Below are 7,499 nucleotides of genomic sequence, written 5' to 3'. Positions count from 1 at the left end.
TGTGTGTGTGTGTGCGCGCGCGCTTTGATGCAAACTTCCACCTAGCAGATGCATTTGTATATACGTTGTTTGGTTGGAGGACTGTATTGCAAAATTTGGAAAAGTACAAATTTTTAAGGAGAGCTGTGTTTTGAGTTTTCGTTTCAGAGACTGTCGCTCCAACAGGTTTGAGCTGAATTGATTTCCGTCCCCAATGCCTGCTGCCAACATGGACCAAACCTGAGACCAACGTGTTCATTCAGAAGTAGACCAAAAGTGCCGAAAAGTAAAGGTATCGCTTGAATGTTGTTGTCGCTACAGCTTTATTCTCTCCACCCCCCTTTTAAGTAAACTATACACTGGTCTCTCATCAACCTGGTAATTCCAGGGCACCATCTGCCATCAAAGGAAACTCCAGTGTATATGTGGCAGTAGCAATTGAACGGAGAGTTGGGCGGAAGGAAAAGCATCACTGAGGATGTCCTGATAACTTCTAAATGTTTGGACCCAGCCACTAGGTGTGGCTCTTTCAATGTCCTGCTCAAGTAAAGGCAGAGAGGATGTTTGGTCACAGAGCAAAAAGCAAAGGCTATTTCCCTTAGGTAATAGGAAGAGCACTGGGGTGTGTGCTACAGTAATTATGAAATGATAGAAGAAGCAGGGTGGGTTCGTTTATTTATAATGTTATGAGAATTTTAAGGTCTTAGATACAGAATAAATGTTCATAAATGCACACATATCTAAATATATGAACTACGTGTCTGAAATAGTATGGGAGAGCAATCCTGAAGCCATTTTGACTCTCCCAATGACCTCAAATATTCCTCTGCAATAAGGGAGGAAAATGGGGAAAGCCTTCCCATTGTCTTTTTGCTTGCAAATCATGTCTTAAGGGCGCATTTGTGTATGAATAGGGTGAGCTTGTGACCTGGATTCAGGAACTAAAGTATTTAAAGTATGGCCAGGCTGCCCATGTAATGCAATCAGTGACCATTAGCAGGTATCCTGACAGACAGGATTTCTGCTGTAGACCACCTCTTTCTGTGATGTATGTATGTTTTAGGGGTGGTGGTCTTGGGCTACAGGGTGGGCAATTTCAAAAGTCTATATAAGGGCTTGCACACCATTGTTCAGGGTTCTCCTCCCTCCTGCATGTGGTGTGTGGGGACCCTGTTGCAACTGTTCCTTTAATAAAAATCAGGCTTACTAGCCACTTTGCTTCTCAATTTACTCTGGTTGGCCTCTGTTATTTTCTGCTACTGACAGGGAACCCACTTAAGGACTCTATATGGGCTCTGGAATACCCCATAAAGAAAAAGGAGCAGTTTTTCCCCCTTATAACAATAATATCACAGTAAAACAAATCATAGAATTGTAGAGTTGGAAGGGACTACAAGGATCGTCTAGTGCAACCCTTGCAAAGAAGGTATCTTAAAACTAACATGGGACTCGAATCCACAACCCTGATGTACCCGATTTGCAGACTAATATATGATAAACCTTTTCCTACATGGTGTATTGTGATGTTGCAAGATGCATCCGTATCTGAAAACTTATCACTGTGTATTAGTCCACAAATTTTATGAATTGGTGCTTTTATGAAAAATATAAGGTTGTTAAACGAGTCTCTTGAAGTGCAGCCAGAGATGGCAAGTGATCATTTTAATGAAAAACTCTCTTTCAATTATATACATTTGTCAGGGATCGTGAAGCCCATTCTTTAGTTATTTAATAATAAAAAACAGCTTTAAACAGTGGCTGTAAACCGATCTATAGTTTATCTTTTGAGATACTGAAGTAAGGGTAAGTTCAGCTAAATCAATGAAAGGTGAGGACAGAAAGAACACTTCATCTAGCGAAACAATGTACAAATATTTTTATTGATAATTCAGTTTGCTTACATTGTAGTAACCGTAACAGTTGATTTTTAAGTATCCATAAAAAGCAAAATACACAAATATTTTACATGTTCATAAAACTATATTAAAACAAAGAATATTAGCTGCAACAAGCAGCCTAATTTACCTCTCCTAATCCACCTGCCCTGGTATGAGCAGCGAGGGGAAGATAAAACTCTATGGAAAAGCGGTACAGATCTCTCCGTATACGTAAACCTCTTTTGTGTCAATCATTCATTGGAGAGTCGAAATATAGTTTCCTTGTACTTTTAATTAAGAGCCACAACCCAATGCACTCCACACTATTTATATGACCAGCGTTTATCGTCTTACACATGTAGGCAATGATCCAGCATAGAGAAATTCACAGGATCTTCACAGTTTCCAGAGGTCTACTTGTGTTAATCTGTTGCGACAAAACCAGCAAATGGTTCTATGTCACCTTAAAGACTTAACCGATTGATTAAGGCACCAAGATTTTGTGGGCTAGAGTCCACTTCGTCAGATAAATGAAGGGTTGTTTCCATAAGCTGGCAGGTTTATATTCTACATGGGATCAAGCGGCAATGGAATGCATGAAAAATTCAGTTAAAGGATGCAAAGAGAGAGGAAGAGACCAAGTGGTTGGGGAAGAACTCTGTATCCAATTGGGATGTCTAAATAGTGGAAATTTAAAAACAGTCGGACCTTTTTTCCTGTCTGTTTAATTATCTTATGCTTGTATTGCTTCAGAAAATATTTGTATAGTAGAGGTAGTTCCTTATTATGGCTACATTTTAAAAAAGAACTTATAGCTAGATCTGTTAGGCTTGCCTTGCTCGTCTCTTCCACATCAGCCTGAAGGTTGCCAGCTGATCAGAAGAACAACAACATCCCGGTCAGATGTTAGCAGTTTGATCTGCAGAAATCAGCAGTTTGATCTGCAGAAATTCACATGTGACGTTTTTGGCAGCATGGAAGTAACCATTATCACTTGCTAGTGTCTGCAGCATAATCTGCTTTCAAAGGCACAGCATCAGGAATCAGTACAGTCAGACCTCGTGTTGCATTAGGTTCATGTTGCATCTTTTCAGCTTGCAAACGTGGCAAACCCAGAAGTGTATACTTCCAGGTTTCACCACACGCACAGAAGTGTTCTGTGCATTTTGCGCATGCGCAGAAGCGCCACTCTAGTTGTGGACTTTTCGGGGTGCGAACGGCACCCCGGAACGGATCACGTCTGCAACTAGAGGTACCACTGTATATATATATAAAGTTAGCAACCCCAATCAGTGTACGGAAAACCACCATTTCTGGAAGGTTACTATTCTCAAAAATACTGGATAAAATGAAACGTGAGGATAATATATTTAGAATACACAATTGTCTAAAGATTAGAGAGCATTTATGCTCTGCATCTGTAAGAGATGACCAACGCATGTTCCACAGGTGACCAAATTCCTGCACGGAAGGCAATTTGTTAAAAACCCACACGTGGATTTTGTTGCATGCCAGGATCTGCCCAAGGTGCTTTCCACAGAGGAATTTAGGATCGAGTGTAACAGCTCGAAGACACATTAAAATAAACTCATCAAGGGAAAAATACCCCCATACATCATACAATGAAGACTACATTTTAAATAGAATTACAAATATCATATACGTACAGTACTGAAAGACTAGAAACAGTAGCAATAATACTGAGCAGATTCAAATAGACAATTTATTTGGTTTCCCATTGACTTCAGAGGTTAAAAGTGCTAGTCGACTGTCAGTGGTAAACAGTCGATCAGAACCAATGTTGGATTGACCATGCCAACATTAATACTTTCGCCTCTCTCAAAATAACTGCTAAAGAGCATGGCAAGATGAAAGCAGTGTGTGTTTGTTTGTGTGCGCGCGCATACACACACACATGCGCACAGAGTTTATGGCTAATACTAAAGCACATGAATACATTTCATATCTAGGACATTCACCCATGCATTTTACTTTTTCTATGGTATTTTTCACCAGAAATAAGAGTGTGTACAGCATATTCACTACGGTTGAATTATTCAATCTCTTAAGACCTAGGACACAAGACCTTTGATTTCTCATGCATCTGCTTTCATCCTAATTGCCAAAGAATCATGGGAACTGTAGTGTTTGTTAAGGGTGCTGGGAGTTGTAGCTCTGCGAAGGGTAAACCAGTTCTCGGGATTCTTTGGCGGAAGCCATGAACTTTAAATGTACACAGTCTCGGAGGATGATAGAAAACAACCCACAATTGCTTCATTATAGTTCTGTTTAACGTTCCAATATAGTTTGTCATGAGCTCAAAGTGATGAGGGCAGTTTTATAAAAAACCCAACTATGGTGACGCACCATGAGGACAAAACACATTGGCAACATTGTGCACAATTCTTTTTGCAGCTTTCATTCATTTTGGTAGGTGCTTGTGCAGAGAAACTTCCTGGTGGAATGTCCTTTAGTTGTCCATTGATATTTGCTGCCTACTACCATCAATGAGGCTTATTCTCTACTTTTATTTCAACAGTTTAGGAACTGCTGCCTAAAGGATGTTCCCCAAGAGGGAGGGGCACATTTAGTGACTGAGAAACAACACCCCATGTTCTGAACTCACCTGTGGCAAAAAAGATTATACATACTCTAGGAATTTGCCATCCTTTTTAACCTTGCCTCAAATCTCCTAACTGGGGTGAACGTCTCTCTCTACCTTCTAGTAGGGCCAGCCAAGGATTCTGTAACAACAGTGGATCTCGTCACAGGGCCAAGGATCTGCCAGCCTTTACGGGCCTGTGGTCATGTTTGGAATTTGGGAAAAGTGCCATGGGTGGGCACCAGTCACAAAATAGCTGCCACAGGGTGAAGGGCATAACAAAAAAAATGGTTGCCATATCTAGAGAGGCAGAAAAAAAGAGACAGAAATGTGGAAAAGGTGTACATGCCCCCCAGTCAGTGCCTGCACTTGCTCATAGAAAGAAGCTCATTGCCCCTCTCCTCTGTTTGGAATGGGTGGGTGTTCAATTGGTACGTGTTTATGGGGGCTGGTGTAGGGCAGGCTAAGTCAGTGGAAGCAAGAATGGCATTGAGGATATGGGTTTTTGAGGGGATATTTACTGAGATCCTTTGCAGACACCATGAAAGGTACTCGAGGGCATCATATTGGCAGTGGCTGCTTTTCTAGCTCAGATTATATATAACCCAGAACAATTTTATTAATTTCTATTATGGTTTTCCCAGTAGTGATGTATGGAAGTGAGAGCTGGACCGTAAAGAAGGCTGATCGCCGAAGAATTGATGCTTTTGAATTATGGTGCTGGAGGAGACTCTTGAGAGTCCCATGGACTGCAAGAAGATCAAACTTCTCCATTCTCAAGGAAACCAGCCCTGAGTGCTCACTGGAAGGACAGATGCTGAAGCTGAGACTCCAATACTTTGGCCACCTCATGAGAAGAGAAGACTCCCTGGAAAAGACCCTGATGTTGGGGAAGATGGAGGGCACAAGGAGAAGGGGACGACAGAGGACGAGATGGTTGGATAGTGTTCTCGAAGCTACCAGCATGAGTTTGACTAAACTGTGGGAGGCAGTGAAAGACAGGAGTGCCTGGCGTGCTCTGGTCCATGGGGTCACGAAGAGTTGGACACGACTAAACGACTAAACAACAACACAGTGGAACCTCTACTTACCACCATAATCCGTTCCGGCGGCCCATCCTTTAGGCGAAACGGGTCGCTGGTAGAAGCGCCATTGTGCGCATGTGCAGATGGCGGCAGCTGCTTCTGCGCATGTGCAAGCAGCAGAAGCCGCTTCTGCGCGTGCACGAATTTACTTCCGGGTTTCCTGCGGTCGCGACTTGGATCAGGCCCAAGTAGAGGCGGTTGTAAGTAGAGGTTCATCCTTGTAGTAAGCTTTAAACCTATTTTAACTAACAGTATTATCTTTCAATGCACAAAAAAATGTGATCATCTGCTGACAATGCACAACATGTTTATTACAAACACATTTTCTCTCGCACGCGCCCTATTCGTACAGGCATTAATGGGACCCGCCCATGTTTTATTATTTACTATTCTAAGTTTGGTTATGTCTGAGATTTATAAAATGCTAACTGTGTGCTCTTTACATAAACATAGGTAAAGATAGGGATCCACCTTTTTCGACACTGATAGGTGCTAGACCTCTGTGAATATGTGGGTAGTTTCTTTTGCCATGGAAATAGTAAGAGCGAGCTCTCAAATGCAGGAAGTCATTTGCAAGTTAAGCTATACTCTTCTCTATAACAGAGATGACAAACACCTAAAACTGAGATGGTATAGAGTCAGGGCTGGGAGTAAAGGTAAAGGTAAAGTAAAGGTACCCCTGACCATTAGGTCCAGTCGCGGACGACTATGGGGTTGCGCGCTCATCTCGCTTTATTGGCCGAGGGAGCTGGCGTTTGTCCACAGACAGCTTCCAGGTCATGTGGCCAGCATGACTAAGCTGCTTCTGGCGAAACCAGATTTGCTAATTTGCATAGCCTTATTTTCTTTAATTTATTCTGTAATGTTTACTACTTTGCACCATTTAGGCTGGCCAGTCCTGGGTGAGGGAGCAAAGTGGTAAGCAGGGCACTGAAACCCCACACCAACCCTCCAAATCTTCAGAAGAAAGTTGACATTCTGAAGACAATGAATTCTGTGGCCGCTACCACATTCTGTACCTTTTCCGTGTGCAGTTGCAGAACACAGAACATACTTAACGTCTGCATGCTTGGGGCAGTTTGTTCATATACCGGTATTTCTTAAACTTGGGTCTCCAGCTGTTTGTTGGACTACAATGCCCATCATCCATGACCATTGTTCCTGCTAGCTAGGAGTGATGGGAGCTGTAGTCCAACAATAGCTGGAGACCCAAGTTTGAGAAACACTGATACAGTCGTACCTTGGTTGTTGAACGGAATCCATTCCGAGAGTCCGTTCGACTTCCAAAAACGTTTGACAGCCAAGGTGCGACTTCTGATTGACTTCAGGAGTTTCCTGCACTCAACTGGAAGCCATGCTGAACGTTCAGCTTCCAAAGAACGTCCGCAAACCGGAACACTCGCTTCCAGGTTTGTGGCGTTCGGGAGTCAAAACGTTTGAGTTGCAAGGCGTTTGAGATCCACTTGGTGAGGGAGAAATTATGGTAGCGTCTTTTTAAGAGCTCCAGTGTTGTAACCAGTGATGACTGGTTAACCCAGCATCAGACAGGGGTTGTTATGGCAAAGAGAAGAAATTGCATCTTCCATATGGGCCCAAAGAGTGCCGCTCTGATCCCTGAAATGCTTAAGTTTCAGAAAATGGAGTACCAGATGCTGACCAGAAGTTAGCCACTCCTACTGTTTGCTCTCAGGCAGAGCTGTTGAATATACATTTTCCCCATGGAAAGAAGATCAGTCTCCAAGATGCATTCCACTCTGCTCCTGCAAATTCCTCTATCGTCCTTACCTCAATCATTCTACAGCTTGTGGCTCGCTAGGCCAAACACATATCTCTGCTTATGTAAACGGACTCGCCAGGAGCCTGATCAGCCTTCTTGGGTTTGCTGCCTGCCTGGTGGGATGAATGCAGCTTTGTAGATCATGAGGCTGTGCAGGCCTGATCGGATCCTCTGATGAG

This window comes from Podarcis bocagei (assembly GCF_964188305.1).
Source record: "Podarcis bocagei genome assembly, chromosome: 6".
NCBI lineage: Eukaryota > Metazoa > Chordata > Lepidosauria > Squamata > Lacertidae > Podarcis > Podarcis bocagei.
The sequence above is the reverse complement of the archived record's forward strand: the minus strand, read 5'-3'. Positions refer to the sequence as shown.